Source organism: Leucoraja erinacea, chromosome 10 (assembly GCF_028641065.1).
Source record: "Leucoraja erinacea ecotype New England chromosome 10, Leri_hhj_1, whole genome shotgun sequence".
NCBI classification, from domain to species: domain Eukaryota; kingdom Metazoa; phylum Chordata; class Chondrichthyes; order Rajiformes; family Rajidae; genus Leucoraja; species Leucoraja erinaceus.
This window is the reverse complement of record NC_073386.1, coordinates 60,659,667-60,681,942: the sequence shown is the minus strand read 5'-3', so window position 1 is coordinate 60,681,942 and position 22,276 is coordinate 60,659,667. Positions and strand designations below refer to the sequence as shown.

General features: G+C 47.3%; 1 long non-coding RNA gene across 2 annotated transcripts in view; it reads left to right on the top strand.

The window, feature by feature from the left end:
* Positions 1–8,568, top strand: part of LOC129701287 (uncharacterized) — a 75,807-nt gene extending 67,239 nt beyond the window's left edge. For both annotated transcript variants that reach the window (XR_008724175.1, XR_008724176.1), the window contains exon 5: positions 5,981–8,568. This is a non-coding gene — a long non-coding RNA (uncharacterized LOC129701287). The remainder of the gene's footprint in view (positions 1–5,980) is intronic.
* The last annotated feature ends 13,708 nt before the right edge of the window (positions 8,569–22,276 follow it).

Genomic DNA, 22,276 nt, shown 5'->3' with positions numbered 1-22,276 from the left:
CGCCGAACAAAACGCCTGTGGGACAGGGGCTTTAGAAATGCAAGGAATGGAGGGATGCGGATCATGTACAGGCAGATAAATGATGGTGTTGGCACCATGATCAGCACAGACAATGTGGGCTGAAGGGCCTGTCGGTGTGCTGCACTGCTTTATGTTCTATAATCGCCACTCAGAGAACATGGAATTTAATATGGAGTAATGTGAGGTGTTGCATTTTGGGAAGTCTAACATGGGCAGGACCGACACAATGAATTGTAGGCCTCTGGGCAGTGTTGTAGCGCAGAGGGATATTGGAGTTGCAGGTGCATGGTTCCTTGAACGTTGACTCGCAGGTGATAAGGTGATCAAAAAGGCTTTTGGCACTTTGGCCTTCATCAGTCAGAGTATTGAGTGTAGAAGTTGGGAGGCCATGTCGCAGTTGTATAAGACACTGGTGAGGCCACATTTCGAAAATTGTGTTCAGTTCTGGGCACCATGTTATAGGAAAAATGTTGTCAAGCTGGAAAGGTTTCAGAAAAGATTTACGAGGATGTTGCCAGGACTGGAGGGTGTGAGCTATAGGGAGAGGTTGAGTAGGCTGGGTCTCTATTCCTTGGAGCACAGGAAGATGAGATCTGATCTTATAGAGGTCTATAAAATCATGAGAGGAATAGATGGAGTAGATGCACAGAGTCTCTTGCCCAAAGTAGGTGAATCGAGGACCAGAGGGCATAAGTTTAAGGTGAGGGGGAAAAGATTTCATAGGAATCTGAGGGGTAACGTTTTTACACAAAGGTGGTGGGTGTATGGAACAAGCTGCCAGAGGAGGTAGATGAGGCCAGGAGGTAAACACAAAATGCTGGAGTAACTCAGCAGGACAGGCAGCATCTCTGGAGAGAAGGAATGGGTGTTGTTTCGGGTCGAGACCCTTCTTCAGACTGCAGGACTATCCCAACGTTTAAGAAATAGTTAGACAGGTACATGGATAGGACAGTTTGGAGGGATATGGACCAAACCTGGGCAGCAGGGACTAGTGTAGATGGGCCGATGGGCCTGTTTCCACATTGTATCACTCTATGACTAGGACTGTAAAACTCATTTTGATTCTAGCCAGGAAAGGCAATATTTCAACTTTGACTAACAATTTACTTTTTAGAGGCCACTTGAGGGTTTTTTAAATTTGCTTGAATATAATTGATTGGGAAAGTCAGTGACTAGTTCGTTATTCTGAAATCTTCCCAGCGAAACACAAAAGTGAAAGGACATCTTTAATCCATTATGCTAGCTGTAACCAGAGCAGGCTGAAGCTGAGGGAGTTGAACCTGATCATTAAGGAAGCTGCTGCTAGTCTTTGGAGGATTTAACTCCCTGAGTTGTCTGGAAGAAGGCAAACTAATCAAATCCTACTGTGATGACATAACCGCTGAGAACTGACATCTCCTGTTGTCCTCTGTGATTGAGCATTAGCTTAGGAACAATGTTAAATCCAGGCAGCTATTGCTACACAATACATGCAGCAGCTCGAGTAATCCTGGCAAGGCTTGCATTGAGTGTCTGCACAACGCACCATTTAAAAAGGTCAACGGCACCTTTCCACAAAAATCCCTACCTTAAAAGAATAACAGATGTTGTCAATGGTTATTAACTGAGTGCCCCTGCCTTTCAGTAGCCCTTGAAAAGTAGAGACACGAGGAACTGCAGATGCTGGAAACTTGAGCAAAGCACAAAGTGCTGGAGGAACTCACAAACTCAAATTAAAATCATTTATTTTGTCGACAAATAAAAAGTGTTCATAGCTAACTCCTAAATGTAGAAACAAGGAACTGCAGATGCTGGTTTGTTAAAAAAAGACACAAAAGGCTGGAGTAATTCAGAGAGTCATGCACCATCTCCGGAGAATATTGCTAGGTGACGTTTCACAGAGTGCTGGAGTAACTCAGCGAGTCATGCAGCATCTCTGGAGAACATGGATAGGTGACGTTTCAGGTCAGGACCCTTCTTCAGACTGTTTTGGATTGCAGAAGGGATGCTGGTAATATCACTGAGTTCTTTCCTTTACCAGTCTTTGTGCAATCTGTGACCAGATTTCTGGTGAAAAGTATCGCAATTGCTATGGAGTAGATACATCAATGACAGTCAGTCAGTTTCACAGCAGTTTTAGTTGGTTCTGAGCCCATCCCTTATTCTGTTTTTATCCACTTAGAAGGATCCCGACAGAAATGTCACCTATCCATATTCTCCAGAGATGCTGCCTGACCCGCTGAGTTACTCCAGCACTCTGTGAAACGTCACCTATCCATGTTCTCCAGAGATGCTGCCTGACCCACTGTGCTACTCCAGCACTCTGTGAAACGTCACCTATCCATGTTCTCCACAGATGCTGCCTGACCCGCTGAGTTACTCCAGCACTCTGTGAAACGTCACCTATCCATGTTCTCCACAGATGCTGCCTGAGCCGCTGAGTTACTCCAGCACTCTGTGAAACGTCACCTATCCATGTTCTCCACAGATGCTGCCTGACCCGCTGAGTTACTCCAGCACTCTGTGTCTTTCTGTAATTTAGCAACAGATTTGTTTTGTTGTGTACAAATTGAATTCATCAGAAATCCTGTACAAAATAAAATGAACCAAGTAAGCAGGCAAGTATTTGTGATTTTACATGTGGCAGAACACAATAGAAATGCTTGCATGGCATTTTGTTTATTGCAGTGGTTTATTGGGTCTTTTATTAACCACCGTAACATTGCTTATGTCTGGGTCACCCTAACCTCACCTCACTTTGCTGGAAGTTGCAGGCTAGCAAATCCTTTATAATTAAACACAGTTTACTTACTCTATGAATGGAAAATGTAAATCATAAGAAGAAGGTTCTTGGCACACTGATCTTCATCTGTCAGGGAATTGTGTGCAGAAGTTGGGGCGTTAGGTTGCCAAAAAAGACACCAAATGCTGGATTAACTCTGCGGTTCAGGCAGCTTCTCCGGCTAAGACGGATACTGTAGGTGTCATTTCAGGTCGGGAGTCGGGACCCTTTGTCTGACCATTATGTTACAGTTGTACAAGATGTCAGTGAGGCCGCACTTGAAATATTGTGTTCAGTTTTGTTCACCCTGCCGCAGGAAATGTGCCAGTTCAGTTTAGTTTATTGTCACGTGTACTGAGGTACAGTGAAACGCTTTTGTTGCGTGCTATCCAGTCAGTGGAGAGACAATACATGATTACAATCAAGCCATTTACAGTGTATAGATACATGATATGGAAATAACCTTTAGTGCAAGGTAAAGCCAGCAGTCTGATTAAGGATAGTCCGAGGGTCACTGTTAAACTGGATTGAATGCAAAGAAGATTTACGAGGAAGTTGCCAGGACTTGAGGGTCTTACCTATCGGGAGAGGTTGGGCAGGCTAGGACTCTATTCCTTGGAGGACAGGAGGCTGAGGGATGATCTTATAGAAGTGTATTTGATATTATTTTACCCAGAGTAGGTGGGCATAGATTTAAGGGGAGAGGGGAAAGATTTACTATAAGTCTGATGGGAAACCTTTTCACAGAGGGTGGAGGCTACATGGGACAAGCTGTCAGGTGATCATTAGGTCACATAAGGTCATAAGTGATACAAGTAGAATTAGGTCATTTATGGAAACATAGAAACGTAGAAAATAGGTGCAGGAGGAGGCCATTCGGCCCTTCGAGCCAGCACCGCCATTCATTGTGATCATGGCTGATCGTCCCGTATCAATAACCCGTGCCTGCCTTCTCCCCACATCCCTTGACTCCACTAGCCCCTGGTGCTCTATCTAATTCTCTCTTAAATCCATCCAGTGATTTGGCCTCCACTGCCCTCTGTGGCAGGGAATTCCACAAATTCACAACTTCTGGGTGAAAAAGTTTTTTATCACCTCAGTCTTAAATGACCTCCCCTTTATTCTAAGACTGTGGCCCCTGGTTCTGGACCCACCCAACATTGGGAACGCTTTTCCTGCATCTACATTGTCCAGTCCTTTTATAATTTTATATGTTTCTATAAGATCTCCCCTCATCCTTCTAAACTCCAGTGAATACAAGCCCAGTCTTTTCAATCTTTCCTCATATGACAGTCCTGCCATTCCAGGGATCAATCTCGTGAACCTACGCTGCACTGCCTCAATCACAATGATGTCCTTCCTCAAATTAGGAGACCAAAACTGTACACAATACTCCAGATGTGGTCTCACCAGAGCCCTATACAACTGCAGAAGAACCTTTTTACTCCTGGGCCCTTCAAGCCTACTCCACCATTAGGCCATTCGGCCCATCAAGTCTACTCATGGCTGATCTATCTCTCCCTCCTAACCCCATTCTCCTGCCATCCCCCCCATAATCTCTGACACCTGTACTAATCAAAACTCGATCTATCTCTGACTTGGCCTCTGCAGCCTTCTGTGGCAAAGAATTCCACAGACTCACCGATTTGGGTTAGCCCCCTTCTTCAGATCCAACTCGAAACATTACCTATCCTTTTTCTCCAATGATGCTGCCCGCTACATTACTCCAGCACTTTGTGTCTTATCTTTGCTGGAGACCAGCAGCTGCAGTTCTTTGTTTCTACACTCTGATTTTTCTGCTACTCGGTTTGAATTTAAAAGATGCCTAAACGTTTTTTTCTCGTTGAGATGAATAAAGAATGCTGCAAACATGGGGAATTGGCACCTATTTAAACAGATGCCAAGTGTAATATAAAACCCAGAATGTGAAAGGTCACACTAACCTCCTTTACCCTAAGTAGTGTCCAATCATTCTGCACAGCATTGCTGGCATGTGGTGTGGCCAGGGTGTACACTACCACACTGCAGAGCCTTGGCTGATTCAGAGTGCTGTGGGTGGAATATTCAGCGTGGATTCTGCCTTTGTGCTTACATTTTAAATACATCCTTTCAGCGTTCGAATGATAAATCATCTATTTCCTTTGTGCACATTCCAGACGTTTACCCACAGGCAACACAGTGTATCAGTCACAAGGCACTGCTGTTTGGAAAGGAATTTCTTTGTAAGTTGTAGTTCTTCGTGTCGCCATTGTTCATTCGAAAACTTTCCATTCTTAAAGCAATATTTGTTTCTCGTTCAGTTTAGCAAGGTACAGTGAAAAGCTTTTGTTGCGTGCTAACCAGTCTGCGGAAAGGCAATACATGATTATATTCGAGTCATTCACAGTGTATCGATAAATTCTAAGGGAATAACGTTAAGTTCAAGTTAAAGTCCAGTAAAGTCTGATCAAAGATAGTCCAAGGTAGATAATGGACCACTCTTGTTGTTGGTAGGATCGTGCAGTGGTAAACATAGAAACATAGAAAATAGGTGCAGGAGTAGACCATTCGGCCCTTTGAGTCAGCACGGCCATTCAATATGATCATGGCTGCTCATCCAGAATCTGTACCCTGTACCTGCTTTCTCCCCATATCCCTTGATTCTGTTAGCCCAAAGAGAGGGGGGAGAAAGGGAGGGAGGGATGATGATATGATGGAGATGTCACAGTAAGTGCAGCCAGTTGTGGGTCCCAGTTGTTAGGGCTTCGCCAACTATAAATGACTGTCATTCTTTATACATGAAAACAGATTTTTTGGTATGGTAGCATAGAGGAGTGACATAGTAGAGCAGTGGTAGAGTTGTTGCCTTACAGTGCCAGAGACCCCGAATTCAATCCCGACTACGTGTGCCGTCTGTACAGAGTTTGTAAGTTCTCCGCGTGGGGTTTCTCCGGGTGCTCCGGTTTCCTCCCTCACTCCAAAGACGTTGAGGTTTGCAGGTTAACTGGCTTGGTATCAATGTAAAACTGTCCCTAGTGTGTGTAGGGTAGTGTTTGTGAGCGGGGATTGCTGGTCGGTGTGGACTCAGTGGGCCAAAGACTCTCCTCCTGCGTTGTATATCTAAACTAAACTAAACAAAGCATTTCTGAAATGTTTTATTCTAGTAGAGAATGCACCTTGTGAGCTCCCGGCTCTGAATTCTTGCCATTGTTTTTGCAGATTTGGCCGATTAGACTACCTGCGTGTCAGAAAGATGGCAACAGCATTGCACGCCATTGACAAATGAATCAGTGGCCTTTGCTAAAAAAAAAAATATTTTATCCCTGACTTTAGTCGTTCTGCTTACTGCAGGCTTCAAGGAACATTCAACGCTGTCGGTGAGTTTGATACCCTGGGAGAAACCATCGACCGTTGTTTGTACCTTGTAGCCTGTACCCTCCGACCAGCTCTGGCCACCGAGAAGGGCGTGACACCTCCCTCAGTATTGTCGTGACTGCTGCCAACACGATCCCGACAAGTGGAGAACCTGTATAACAGGCTTGTGCAAAGGTCACAATCAACATTCATTGCTGTCGGTGGGTTAAACTATACTTTAAGACTCGCTGGACAATGAATGCAACTGTGGCCCAGATTTCAGCAACGAGAGACTCTACCCTGGACCAGACACAGCTATGGTAGGTAGTGACCCAAAGAAGATGTACAAAGATAACACTGATGCAGATTGTACGGGCTTGCATAGATGCACAAAATCTCAGCAATCAATGCCATTTGATATCTGATTATAAAATCTTCAGTTGAATGTAATGTTTAATATAACTTTAACAATGAAACTGCTTAACAAATGTACTTATAAGGAACTGCAGATGCTGGGGGTTTACGAAAAAGGACAGAGTGCTGGAGTAACTCGGGGTCAGGCAGCATCTGTAGAGGAAATGGATAGTTGACGTTTCACAGAGTTTTGGAATATTGGAGTAACTCAGCGGGTCAGGCAGCATCTGTGGAGAACATGGATAGGTGACGTCTCAGGTCAGGACTGAAGTCTGGAGTTTAAAGAGGGTTCTGACCTGAAACGTCACCTATTATGAGCAGTTTGGGCCCTATAACTGAGGAAGGGATCTGCTGGCATCGGAGAGGGTCCAGGAAGGTTTACGAGAATAATCCCAGGAATGAGTGGGTTAACATATGATGAGCGTTTGACGGCACTGGACGTCTACCCGCTCGAGTTTAGAAGAATGAGGGGGGATCCTCATTGAAACTTACCAAATGGTGAAAGGCCTGGATAGAGTGGATGTGGAGAGGGTGTTTCCACTAGTGGGAGAGTCTAGGATTGGAGGTCATAGCCCCAGAATAAAATCACATACCGCTAGAAAGGGGATAAAATGACGTACCTTTAGAGGAATGTCTTTAGACAGAGGGTGGTGAATCTGTGGAATTCATTGCCACAGAAAGCTGTGGAGACCAAGTCATTGGGTAGTTTTATAGTGGAGATTGACATATTCTTTGTTAATAAGGTGTATCAAAGGTTATGGGGAGAAGGCAGGAGAATGGGGTTGAGAGGGTAAAATAGATAAGCCATTATTGAATGTCAGAGTAGACCCAATGGGCCGAATGGCCTAATTCTGCCCCTATGACATGAACTATGAACCATCCATGTTCTCCAGAGGTGCTGTCTGACCCACTGAGTTACTTTGAAACCTTGGTTGGGGTGCAAAGTCTCCAGAGGTTTCCGTTCAGGTTTCCTAAGTGGGACAGGGGCATTACATCGCCAGAGGCCCGGGTTCGATCCTGACCACGGGCGCTGTCTGTTTCGGAATTTGTATGTTCTCCCCGTGACCTGCGTGGGTTTTCTCCGAGATCTTCGGTTTCCTCCCACACTCCAATGATGAGCAGGTTTGTAGGTTAATTGGCTTGGTATCAATGTAAATTTCCCCCAGTGTGTGCAGGGTAGTGCTAATGTGCGGGGATCGCTTGTCGGCGCGGACACGGTGGGCAGAAGGGCCTGTGTCCATGCTGTGTCTACAGTAAACCCTCGTTACACCAGACCAGGGGGTGTGGAGGAGAGGTGCCTGTTATTGCCGATTGTCCACTATAACAGAACAAGGTATCATCATTGTATAATGATATTTTATCCTCACATGTACCTAGGTACAGTGAAATTCCCTGTTTGTGCATATAATTGGTAACATCACACATAGGGTTCACATCTGTCCCATATTAGCCGGGACATCCTGTATATTGGGCTAAATTGGTTTGTCCCATACGGGACCGCCCATGTCCCGTATTTGACTGCGACTACTCGGGTCGAGGGGACCGTCGGGCCGGAGTGCCGTATCCGGTCACGTCGGTCGGCCCCCAGGCCAGCTGTCCGACCCTGGGACCTTCGCTTACCGCCGACACCACCACCTCTCCTTCTCATGGCCGATCATCAGTTTATGAGTTGGACGGGGTGTTGGTCTTGGCGCACGGTGTTGCACGTCCCTGGCGACCAGGCCAAACCTCCTCAGCTGGCCCCGCTGGCTGGGCTTTGTGTACAGTCCAGCACCCGGGCCAACTCATCATTCACCCAGCCACCGCCAAGTCGGTCAACCAATTGCCGTTGGGAACTTGTCCCCTATTTTGACCTTTTATCCCTTATTTGGGAGTGAGAAAGTTGGCAACATTAATCACACAGCAGACGTCACCTAGACAGTACACACTCACTGCGTTTCTGGCACTGACCAAGTCACAAAACAGTCTGATCTTCTTCTCGCTACGGTGAACCAGGCATGCTACACATTACTGGAGCCCCCCCTCCGTCTGCCCCCCCCCCCCCCAATCCCACCCCCCACCCGCCGGGACCCCTACACTCTCAGCTTGGTGGAAACAAACAACTGCAGTTGCTGGTTAATACGCAAAAGACACAGAGTGCTGGAGTAACTCAGCGGGTCAGGCAGCATCTCTGGAGAACATGGATAGGTGATGTTTCTGGTTGAGGCCCTTGTTCACACTATCCATCTGGAACCTGGCCTGGAATCCAGGTGAGTTGACGGTACTGGCTTGCTGGCAGCTGGGGGGGAGGTGAGGATTGGTGGAGAATGGTCTCTGCCCGCGGGCAGCAGGAATACAGGTAAGGGTCAACGGTGGTGGCAGAAGGTCCGGCTGGGGAGGCAGTGCATGCCGCGGCCATGTGGGCAGCCATCGGTAAGTACGTTCACTCTAACTGAAATCTATTATAAAGAGGTCCATTAAAACAAGGGTTTACCGTATCCGAATAGTTTAGACACGAGAAACTGCAGATGCTGGAATCTCGAAGCAGAATCTCTGTTGCAGCTTTCTCCCCCCCCCCCCCCCCCCCCTACTCCATCATGAATTCAGGAGAGAGTTAGATTTAGCTCTTAGGGCTAACAGAATCAGGGGAGATTATGGAGAAAGCAGGATTTTGGATGAGCAGCCATGTTCATATTGAATGGCTCGAAGGGCAAAATGGCCTCCTCCTGTACCTATTTTCTATGTTTCTCTCAGTCTAAATAAGAGTCCTGACCCAAAACGTCTCCTGTCCATTCCCACCACCGATGCTGTCCGATTCGTTGAATTCCTCCACCATTTTAACCATATAACCATATAACAATTACAGCACGGAAACAGGCCCTCGGCCCTACAAGTCCGTGCCGAACAACTTTTTTTCCCTTAGTCCCACCTGCCTGCACTCATACCATAACCCTCCATTCCCTTCTCATCCATATGCCTATCCAATTTATTTTTAAATGCTACCAACGAACCTGCCAACACCACTTCCAATGGAAGCTCATTCCACACCACTACCACTCTCTTGAGTAAAGAAGTTCCCCCTCATATTACCCCTTTTGTGTTTGTTAACTGAGTAGTTGCTCTTAGCTGGGATAAGTCAAAATGCTTTCTTGTCCAAACCATTCTGGGTTTGAGCCACTTGGAGTAGTTAGTTTAGTTTATTGTCATGTGTACCGAGGTACAGTGAAAAGCTTTTGTTGCATACTAACCAGTCACCGGAAAGAAGAGCGTAGACAGAAATGCTGGAGAAACTCAGCGGGTGAGGCAGCATCTATGGAGCAAAGGAAAATAGGCAACGTTTCGGGCCAAAACCCTTCTTCAGATGAAGGGTTTCATCCCGAAAAGTTACCTATTCCTTCGCTCCATAGATGCTGCCTCCCCCGCTGAATTTCTCCAGCATTTTTGTCTACCTTCGATTTTCCAGCATCTGCAGTACCTTCTTAAACAGTGGAAAGAATATACATGATTACAAACAAGCCATCCACAGTGTACAGATCCAGGATAAAGGGAATAACGTTTCGTGTAAGATAAAGTCCAGTAAATTCAGATGAAAGATAGTCTGAGGGTCTCCAATGAGATAGATGGGAGTTCAGGACTACTCTCTAGTTGGTGATAGGATGGTTCAGTTGCCTGATAGCAGCTGGGAAGAAACTGTCCCTGAATCTGGAGGTGTACGTTTTCACACTTCTGTACCTTTTGCCTGATGGGAGAGGGGAGAAGAGGGAGTGGGCAGGGTGAGACCGGTCCTTGATGATGCTGCTGGCCTTGTCGAGGCAGCGTGAGGTGTAGATGTGGTCGATGGAAGGGAGGTTGGTTTGTGTGATGGTCTGGGCTGCGTACACTCTTTGCCCCATGCTCACTGGGCCTGTGGGCATGATTGGTGTGTGACGGAGCTGCTGCGTGTGGCTTTTCCCCAACAATGCGGTTCCCCCAGTAACGCTGCAGGACGTTCCACAATATCACATCATCAACACTATCTCCAAGAAATCCAGCTGGCTCCACAGAGTACACCGCGTCTTTTACTGAACTGTATATTTATGTATGATAAAAATGTGAGAAAAATAAACTTTGGATCCGTCTTCTTGGAAAAAGTGTATTTGAGGCTCTGGTTATTCTATATACGTGGTAGATGATAATAAATGGCCAGGGTAACTTGCCATTTGCTTTGTTGGTTGGACATACTGATAAAGTACACACTGGTAGTAACCCTTGCTTTCCCTCTCTCTCCACCTCCCCCCATCCGAGTTCTCCGACCAGTCTGACTGTCCTCCTGATTAAATTTTATCTTTGCATACTTCGTTGTCACCTTCCCCAAGCTAACAATGATCTGTTCAACATTTTCCTTGGACTTCCTCCCCATTGATATCTCATTTTCACACCTTACTCTTTCTTATCTCTGTGTGTGTGTCTCTCTCTCTCTCTCTCTCCTGACACAGTCTGAAGAAGCAAGCAAGCAACTTTATTTATATGGCACATTTCAGCCACATGGCACATGGCAATTCAAAGTGCTTTACACAAGGCATTAAAAAGCAATCAAAAGCAATTAAAAATAATAGAAACCAAGGGTCTTGACCCAACACGTCACCCATTCCTTCTCTCCAGAGATAATACCTGATTTGCTGAGTTAGTCCAGCATTTTGTGTCTATCTTCTGATAAAGCAAATAAAGTTTTGCTGGTATTTGAAATCGTTTTAATTTAGAGATACAGCACGGAAACAGGCCCTTCGGCCCACCGAGTCTGCGTTGACCAGCGATAACCTGGTACAATAGCACTATCCTACACACTCGAGACAATTTACAATTTTACTGAAGGCAATTAAAACTACAAACCTGCACGTCTTTGGAGTGTGGGAGGACAACCAGAGCACCTGGAGAAAACCCACATAGGTCACTGGGATAACATACAAACTCTGTACAGACAGCACCCATAGTCAGGATCAAAATCAGGTCTCTGGTGCCATAAGGCAGTAGCTCTATCACTACAGCACTGTGTTGCAGCACAGTTCAAGGGCAATCTGCCCAAAGCAATGTTGAAGATCTTGTTGGCACTGGGTCATTCAGTGAAGCATATCCTGCACATCCCACCGGAGATGTCATCTCCCCACCCACTGAAATATTTATTTTGTTTTAACCGACTAGCTCACTAAATTCTGCTTAAAACGGCTTGCAATGGCTTTCCCTCCTTCTCAGTACAACTGAAATACTGTACATTATGACATTCAAAAGCCACTTGGATAGATATGTGGATAGGAATGGTTTAGAGGCAATGGGCCAAATCCAGGCAAATGGGACTAGCCCAATATAGACATGGTGGGCCGAAGGGCCTGTTTCTGTGTTCTACAGCTGTGCCCCCCTGATTTGTTTAGTGTTGAATAAACCATTGTAAGCATAGGGAACATAGAGACTTTTTTCAGAGGCTCGAGAAAGTGCAGATGCTGGAATCTTCAGCAAAGCATAAAGTGCTGGAAGAACTCAGTGGGTCAGGCAGCATCTGTGGAGGGAATGGGTGGATGGTGTTTGGGGTGAGAGCCCTTCCTCAGACTCCAGCATTATTCTTCCAGTTCAATGTCTTAACTCTTGGTCTCATTTTTCTTTACCACTATTTTATGTGCGTCCATGTTTGCGAAACTATTTTGATTTCACTTTGATACACAAATAAAAAGATTTGTTGCGGAAATTAGTCATTCAAAATAGGTTTCACCAAAAAACTCTCAGTTCATTTGCAAGAAGTGTTAGACCATAAGAACGTTGTATGCAAGAGAGAGAGAGGGAGAGAACAGGCAGGTAGATTATTATCTGAATGGTGTCAGGTTAGGAAAAGGGGCAGTATAACGAGATCTGGGTAGCCTTGTGCATCAGTCACTGAAAATAGACATGCAGGTACAACAGGCAGTGAAGAAAACCAAGGGACATATTCATAACTAGAGGAGTTGAGCATAGGAGCAAAGAGATCCTTCCACCCCTCGAAACAGGTCCCTGGTGAGACCACATCTGCTGTAGTGTGAGGAGTTTTGGTCTCCCAATGTTTGAGGAAGTACATTCTTGCCATTGAGGGAGTGCAGCGTAGGTTCACAAGGTTAATTCCCAGGATGGCGGGACTAGCATTGGATGAAAGAATGGAGCGAGTGGGCTGGTATTCACTGGAATTTAGGATGAGAAGGGATCTTATAGAAACATAAAATTATTCAGAAATTGGACACGCTAGAAGCAGGAAACATGTTCCCGATGTCGGAGTCCAGAACCAGGGGTCACAGTTTGAAAATAAGGGGTAGGCCTATATAACCATATAACCATATAACAATTACGGCACGGAAACAGGCCATCTCGACCCTTCTAGTCCGTGCCGAACACATAATCTCCCCTAGTCCCATATACCTGCGCTCAGACCATAACCCTCCGTTCCCTTCCCATCCATATAACTATCCAATTTATTTTTAAATGATAAAAACGAACCTGCCTCCACCACCTTCACTGGAAGCTCATTCCACACAGCTACCACTCTCTGAGTAAAGAAGTTCCCCCTCATGTTACCCCTAAACTTCAGTCCCTTAATTCTCATGTCATGTCCCCTTGTTTGAATCTTCCCTACTCTCAGTGGGAAAAGCTTATCCCACGTCAACTCTGTCTATCCCTCTCATTATTTTAAAAACCTCTATCAAGTCCCCCCTTAACCTTCTGCGCTCCAAAGAATAAAGCCCTAACTTGTTCAACCTTTCTCTGTAACTGAGTTGCTGAAACCCAGGCAACATTCTAGTAAATCTCCTCTGTACTCTCTCTATTTTGTTGACATCCTTCCTATAATTAGGCGACCAAAATTGTACACCATACTCCAGATTTGGCCTCATCAATGCCTTGTACAATTTTAACATTACATCCCAACTTCTATACTCAATGCTCTGATTTATAAAGGCCAGCACACCAAAAGCTTTCTTTACCACCCTATCGATATGAGATTCCACTTTCAGGGAACTGTGCACAGTTATTCCCAGATCCCTCTGTTCACCTGCATTCTTCAATTCCCTACCATTTACCATGTACGTCCTATTTTGATTTGTCCTGCCAAGATGTAGCACCTCACACTTATCAGCATGTATCTATATATCTATGTATCTATATAAACTCCGTACAGACAGCACCTGCATTCTGGATTGAACCTGGGTCTCTGGTGCAGTAAGGCAGTAGCTCCATTGCTGCACCACTGTGCTGCCCCTGGGCCTGGCCAAGCTGGCCATCCACAAGTCATGGTGCCCGGCGGAAGAGGGCTCTGCCCAAGCCGACTGCCCACCCCTTTGCCGGGGTTACGTCCATGCCCGGGTGGTGTTGGAGAGGGACTACGCCCTGTCCACGGGCACCCTGGGGTATTTCTGGGAACACTGGGCACCGTGGGGGGGTTGAATGTATTTTCAATAGTTCTATAGTTGTTTATTTAGTATATGTGTTTGTCTTGTATTCTGAGGGTGGGGGTTCTATTTTGTTTTATTGTATTGTAAATATTATTTTTAATAATTCAATAAATTTTTTGATAATTAAAACAACTGTGACGCCCCTGCTGTGTTGTCTTTGTGATGTAATGGACCAAGCGTGGGCAGGTGGGACTCGTGCAGCTGGGACATGTTGGCCGGTGTGGGCAAGTTGGGCCAAAGGGCCTGTTTCCACACTGTAGCACTCTATGACTATAATAGCATTGTATTCTCGCTGCCAGTTCAGCTACTTTTACCACCTTTGCTGTTTGAGATCCCACTTTTAGGAATGTGAAAGATTGTGTGACAGATTCCCAATCTCTGCCGTGGAATCTGTACAAACATCGAGTGCATGAGGAACTTAGACTACAAGGCAGACTACCTTCTGCCCACTTTGGATCCTAGTTTGAAGATGTATTAAGAACCATGTGATACCACCCAGTCAACCTAGAACAATGTCACACATTCAGGAAATAGTTATTCCCCAGAATAGCATAGAACAGTACAGCACAGGAACAGGCCCTTCGGCCCATATTGTCCATGCCGATCATGAAGCCAAGGTAGTCTCCTCTACCCGCACGTGATCCATATCCCTGCATTCCCTGCATATCCACGTGCCTATCCAAAAGCCTCTTAAATAACACTATCATGTCTGCCTCCACCACCACCCCTGGCAGCACGCTCCAGTCCCCCACCACCCTCTGATTTTCCTTTGAACTTTGCCACTTTCGCCTTAAAGCTACGCTCTATTCTTTGACTTTTCCACTCTGGAACTGGTTCAGACTGTCTACCCTATCTATGCCTCTCATCATTTTATATACTTCGATCAGGTCTCCCCTCAACCTCTGACGTTCCAGAGAAAAGAATCCAAGTCCGACAACCTGCCCTTATAACTAATACCCTCTATTCCAGGCATCATTCTGGTACAATGTAACAAAGATGAGTGGGAAGCCAGAGGATTGGGTAACGTTTAAATAATAACAGAAGATAACTAAAAAGGCAATACGGGGAGAAATGATGAGGTACGAAGGTAAGCTAGCCAAGAATATAAAGCAGGATAGGAAAAGCTTCTTTAGGTATTTGAAGAGGAAAAAAATAGTTAAGACCAAAGTTGGACCCTTGAAGACCGAAAAGTGTGAATTTATTATGGGGAACAAGGAAATGGCAGATGAGTTGAACAGGTACTTTGGATCTGTCTTTACTAAGGAGGACACAAACAATCTTCCTGATATAGTCGTGGCCAGAGGATCTGGGGTGACGGAGGAACTGAAGGAAATCCATATTAGGCAGGAAATGGTGTTGGGTAGGCTGGAGGCTGATAAATCCCCAGGGCCTGATGATCTGCATCCCAGGGTACTTAAGGAACTGGCTCTAGAAATTGTGGACATATTGGTGATCATTTTCCAATGTTCTATAGATTCAGGAGGATAGCGAATGTTATCCCACTTTTTAAGAAAGGCGGGAGAGAGAAAACAGGGAATTATAGACCAGTTAGCCTGACATCGGTGATGGGGAAGATGCTGGAGTCAATCATAAAAGATAAAATAGTGGCCCATTTGGATAGCAGTAACAGGATTGGTCCGAGTCAGCATGGATTTACGAAGGGGAAATCATGCTTAACTAATCTTCTTGAATTTTTTCAGGATGTAACTAGAAAAATGGACAATGGAGAGCCAATGCATGTAGTGTACCTGGACTTTCAGAAAGCATTTTATAAGGTCCCACATAGGAGATTAGTGGGCAAAATTAGGGCACATGGTATTGGGGGTAGAGTGCTGACATGGATAGAAAATTGGTTGGCAAGCAGGAAACAAAGAGTAGGGATTGGTGGGTCCCTTTCAGAATGGCAGGCAGTGACTAGTGGGGTACCGCAAGTCTCAGTGCTGGGACCGCAGATATTTACAATATACATCAATGATTTAGATGAAGGAATTAAAAGTAACATTAGCAAATTTGCAGATGACACAAAGCTGGGTGGCAGTGTGAACTGTGAGGAGGATGCTATGAGAATGCAGGGTGACTTGGACAGGTTGGAGGAGTGGGCAAATGCATGACAGATGCAGTTTAATGTGGATAAATGTGAGGTTATCCACTTTGGTGCCAAAAACAGGAAGGAAGATTATTATCGTAATGGTGTCAAGTTGGGAAAAGGGGAAGTACAACGGAAGTGCAGAGTCATCAACACAGCCCAGAAGTTCACCAACACATACCTGCCTGCCCTGGCAGAGATCTATAGCTCTCGTTGCCTGTGGAAGGCATCACGCATACTAAAGGCTCATCTCATCCCCCACATCACTTGATTGCCCTTCTGCCCTCAGGAAAGCATTACAGGTCCATCAAATCACACACCACAAGATTAACAAACAGTTTCTACCCCAAGGCATTCACACTCTGAACTCCACACTGAACACTGAGCCCCCATAGCCAATATTTCGTACTGCCACAACACTATATTGTGAAATATTGCACATTCTGACTTGACGACGTTTTTCTTGCCATTTTTGTTGTTTCCATTGTCGTTATTATTTATCTCTTACGCTGAATCTCTGTTCGGGCAGTGTGCCTGAAATATCGTTGTGTGTATTTACAATAACAATAAAGTATTATTATTATTTAAATTATTATTATTATTATTATCTGGGGGTCCTTGTTCATCAGTCAATGAAAGTAAGCATGCAGGTACAGCAGGCAGTGAAGAAAGCGAATGGCATGTTGGCCTTCATAACAAGAGGAGTTGAGTATAGGAGCAACGAGGTCCTTGTGCAGTTGTACAGGGCCCTAGTGAGACCACACCTGCAGTTTTGGTCTCCAAATTTGAGGAAGGACATTCTTACTGTTCAGGGAGTGCAGCGTAGGTTTACAAGGTTGATTCCCGGGACGGCAGGATTGTCATATGCCGAGCGAATAGAGCGGCTGGGCTTGTACACTCCGGAATTTAGAAGCATGAGAGGGGATCTTGATGAAACGTACAAGATTATTAAGGGTTTGGACACGCTAGTGGCCAGAACATGTTCCCGAGGTAGGGGGAGTCCAGAACTAGGGGCCACAGTCCAAGAATAAGGGGTAAGCCGTTTAGAACGGAGATGAGGAAACACTTTTTCACACAGAGAGTTGTGAGTCTGTGGAATTCTCTGCCTCAGAGGGCGGTGGAGGCCGATTCTCTGGAAACTTTAAAGAGAGAGCTAGATAGGGCTCTTGAGGATAGCGGAGTCAGGGGGATATGGGGAGAAGGCAGGAATGGGGTACTGATTGTGGATGATCAGCCATGATCACATTGAATGGCGGTGCTGGCTTGAAGGGCCGTATGGCCTACTCCTGCACCTATTGTCTATTGTCTATTGGTCTAAACCTCCTCTGCACCTTCTCCAAAGCCTCCACATCCCCCTTGTAATGGGGCGACCAGAATTGCAGGCAATGCTCCAAATGTGCCCTAACCAAAGTCTTAAAGTGTTGCAACATGAATTATATAACAATCCGGTATCCGGTACCGGTGATCCGGTAGGCGGCGCGACTCTGGTCAGCAGCGGCCTCTGCAGCCTGTCCGCGTTTTATTATTTTTTGTCTGTGTTTTAATGTAGTTTTTGTTATTTTATGTTGGGGTGTGTGTGTGGGGGGGCGGGGGTTTGTGGGAGGGGGGGGGGGAAACTTTTGAATTCTCCCTGCACTGGAGACCCGACCTTTTCCTCGTCGGGTCTCAGTTGTCGTTGGGGCCGCAACGAGGAGCGGCCTCCAGCAGGAAGAAGCCGGGGAATCTGGTGCCGACTCACCGTCGCGGAGCTGGCCGAGACCGGAGCAGGTGGAGTGGTGGAGGAGCGCTGCTGCTGCTGCTGCCGCTGCTGCTGCTGCTGTGCGGAGGCTGCTACTGCGGGTCTGCGGACGGCGGCACCGGGAGCCCGTGGGTCCCTGGAGGGAGACCGCTTTTCGGGGCTCCTGCAGCGGCGACTTCTCCCGCCCGAGTTGTGGGGTCGAAGAGCTCCTGGAGCGGGGCCTAGCACCACTGCCCCGCGCGGCTTGGAATGGCCGCGGGACTCTGCGAGCGCACACCGGGGTCTTTAACACCAAGACCCGGTGTGCGACCTCGCACCACCCGGCGTGGCTTTAATGGCCGTGGGACAATCGCCATCGCCAGCCGGGGGCTTTGGCTTTGACTCTGACATCGGGGCGGGGGGGGGGGGGGGGGGGGGGGGGGGGGGGGGGGGGGAGAGTGCAGTGGAGAGATAAGCTTTTTTGGCCTTCCATCACAGCTATGTGATGGATGTTTATGTAAAATGTAATTATGTTGTGTCTGGGGTCTATTTGTGTGTAATGTATGGCTGCAGAAACGGCATTTCATTTGGACCTCCAGGGGTCCAAATGACAATTAAATAGACTATTGACTATTGACTATTGATATAAAATAAAATAACAAAAAATATGTATTTTAATGTTAGCATGTTAGAATGGTGCAGGAAGGAACTGCAGATGCTGGTTTAAACCGAAGATGGACACAAAATGCTGCAGTAACTCAGCGGGACAGGCAACATCTCTGGAGAAAAGGAATGGGTGACGTTTCGGGTCGAGACAGAAAAAGGGTCTCGGCCCAAAACGTCACCCATTCCTTCTCTCCAGAGATGCTGCATTAGAATGGTTTACTGTATTAGTAATTCTACAGTTTCCAGCCAGAAATGTGTCGAGTTTTTGTGCACACATAACCTATCAAAAGGAAGATTAAAAGTGGTACAAGAGTGGTGCAGTGATTGCCTGTGGCATGGGTTGTGATATATGGGCTGTTGTTTGCAAGTACCTCTCAGAGCTGACAGTTAATACAGCTGATGCTGTGTGCTGTGATTTACAACCACACCATTAAACATACAGTGCAATCTTCCAAGCATTGGAATATTTCAATAATTTTAATGAATCATAAATCTACATAAAATTCCAGCAGGACATTCACTCAAAAGTAAACAGGATTTTGTAAATTTAGTACAAATCATATCTGAAATGTTTTGTGTAAAACCATGTCTCGGACCTTGCATTTGACAAGTAATACAGACAGAACAATAACAGAGGACATGTGTTGGACGGATCTGTGGATGCTGGCTTATAACGAAGATGAACACAAAGTGCTGGAGTAACTCCAGCATGTCTTTTTCATGAGGATAACTCTGACAGAAACACTCAAGGTTAGCATCAACTGGAAGCATTTTGCAATCATTGCCACCGGGTTTTTGGATGTTACAAGTAACCTATGAGCTTCCATTTATGTCTGCATCACTGAGGCAACAGTTGTGGAGTAGTGTAGATGGGGCAAGTTGGGCAGTGGGGGCAAGTTGGGCAGTAGGGACAAGTTGGGCAGCAGGGGCAAGTTGGGCAGCAGGGGCAAGTTGGGCAGTAGGGGCAAGTTGGGCAGTGGGGACAAGTTGGGCAGTGGGGGCAAGTTGGGCATTAGGAGCAAGTTGGGCAGTGGGGGCAAGTTGGGCAGTGGGGGCAAGTTGGGCAGTGGGGGCAAGTTGGGCAGTGGGGGCAAGTTGGGCAGTGGGGGCAAGTTGGGCAGTAGGGGCAAGTTGGGCAGTGGGGGCAAGTTGGGCAGTAAGGGCAAGTTGGGCAGTGGGGGCAAGTTGGGCAGTGGGGGCAAGTTGGGCAGTGGGGGCAAGTTGGGCAGTAGGGGCAAGTTGGGCAGTGGGGGCAAGTTGGGCAGTGGGGGCAAGTTGGGCAGTGGGGGCAAGTTGGGCAGTGGGGGCAAGTTGGGCAGTGGGGGCAAGTTGGGCAGTGGGGGCAAGTTGGGCAGTGGGGGCAGGTTGGGCAGTAGGGGCAAGTTGGGCAGTGGGGGCAAGTTGGGCAGTGGGGGCAGGTTGGGCAGTGGGGGCAAGTTGGGCAGTGGGGGCAAGTTGGGCAGTGGGGGCAAGTTGGGCAGTGGGGGCAAGTTGGGCAGTAGGGGCAAGTTGGGCAGTGGGGGCAAGTTGGGCAGTGGGGGCAAGTTGGGCAGTGGGGGCAAGTTGGGCAGTAAGGGCAAGTTGGGCAGTGGGGGCAAGTTGGGCAGTGGGGGCAGTTTGGGCAGTGGGGGCAAGTTGGGCAGTGGGGGCAAGTTGGGCAGTGGGGGCAAGTTGGGCAGTGGGGGCAAGTTGGGGCAAGTTGGGCAGTGGGGGCAAGTTGGGCAGTGGGGGCAAGTTGGGCAGTAGGGGCAAGTTGGGCAGTTGGGGCAAGTTGGGCAGTAGGGGCAAGTTGGGCAGTGGGGGCAAGTTGTGGGGGCAGTGGGGGGGGCAAGTTGGGCAGTGGGGACAAGTTGGGCAGTGGGGCAAGTTGGGCAGTGGGGGCAAGTTGGGCAGTAGGGGCAAGTTGGGCAGTAGGGGCAAGTTGGGCAGTGGGGGCAAGTTGGGCAGTGGGGGCAAGTTGGGCAGTGGGGGCAAGTTGGGCAGTAGGGGCAAGTTGGGCAGTGGGGGCAAGTTGGGCAGTGGGGGCAAGTAGGGCAGTGGGGTCAAGTTGCGCAGTGGTGGCACGTTGGGCAGTGGGGACAAGTTGGGCAGTGGGGGCAAGTTGGGCAGCGGGGGCAAGTTGGGCAGCAGGGGCAAGTTGGGCAGCAGGGGCAAGTTGGGCAGTGGGGGCAAGTTGGGACAAAGGGCTTACTATCATGCTGTTTGACTATGACCACTGATGTTGACTGAAAGGAACAGCGTGGAAACGTAAGCCCATGGAATGTACACATGATTGTCTGACCGCTGACTGGATAGCATGCAACAAACACTTCTCACTGTACCTCACCTAAACTAAACATCGACCATTCATCACCTGTTCACGCTAGTTCTATGCTATTACACTTTCTCATCCACTCCCTACACACTAGGGACAATTTACAAAAGCCAATCATCCTACAATCCCACACGACTTAGGGATGTGGGAGGACCTGGAGGAAACCCACACGGTCACAGGGAGAACATGCAAACTCCACACAGACAACACCTGAGGTCAGGGTCGAACCTGTGTCTCTGGCGCTGTGAGGCAGTGGCTCCACCCGCTGCACCTCTGTGCCACCCTACCTCCCCACTGTCTACTGTGGCGTTAACATTAACGTGCAGTAGGCATGACAGCAATCAAGACTTCTGTCCACACTTCTTCTTGCATACGGGGTGCACAGCCTAAAGTTGTTGGACAACTTGTTCTATTTGATCTTGTTTGTTTGTGCACGCCGGGTTGATAGCATTCGTCAAAACAGGGCGGACCACGTGAAGCTTGCAATCTTCCACCCCGTCTGTCCACACAATGGTGCTTCAATGCCTGCACTGTTCCGCTGGGACACTGTGCTCCACATAATGCCTGCCCTTGTCTGACGTAGAGTTAAACACACATTCAACAGGAGGAAGGATACACTCTCCCTCCCCCACTGACACCTGCACACAAACACAGAGTCACAGTCACAGAGTCGTACAGCATAGAAACGGGCTCTTTAGCTCACACCGGCCAACATCCCATCTACACTAGTCCCACCTGCCTGCATTTGCTCCATATCCCTCCAAATCTGTCCTATCCATGTATCTAAATGCTTCTTAAATATTGCGATAGTCCCTGCCTCACCTACCTCCTCTGGCAGCTTGTTCCATAAACCCTCCACCCTTTAGATGAAAAAGTTACCCCTCAGATTTCTAATAAAATGTTTTCCCCTTCACCTTAAACCTATGTCTTGTGGTTCTCAATTCACCTCCTCTGGGCAAGAGATTCTGTGCATCTACTGGATATATTCCTCTCATGATTTTATACACCTCTATAAGGTCACCCCTCGTCCTTCTGCCCTCCGTGTCCCAGCCTACTCAACCTCTCCCTGTAGCCCAGGCCCACTAGTCCTGTCAACATCCTTCCAAATCTTCACTGCACCCTTTTCAGATTGGTGCCAAAATTCTGTCGCTGTCAGTTTGTTGTCCAGGCAGCGGGTAAGATGCGGCAAGCACTTGGTCCTTCCTAGAGTTGGCTCAAGTTGTGCAAGTCTACAGGGTGAACCATCTGCTGGAGGTGATCAGGGTCTCTGCACAGTGAAGGACAAGGAGAGGTGAGTGGGCATTCCCCTCCCCCTCCCCCGCAAGGTGACCTGGAGTTTGAGCAGCAGTAGTTTGGTTTTTAGTTCCATTTATTGTCACATGGGGTACAGTGAAAATCTTTTGTTGTACGCTATCCAGCCAGAGAAAAGGCTATACATAATTACAATTGAGCCATCCACAGTGTACAGATACAGGGTAAAGGGAATAACGTTTAGTGCAAAATAAAGCCTAGTAAAGTCCGATTAAAGATAGTCCAAGGGCCT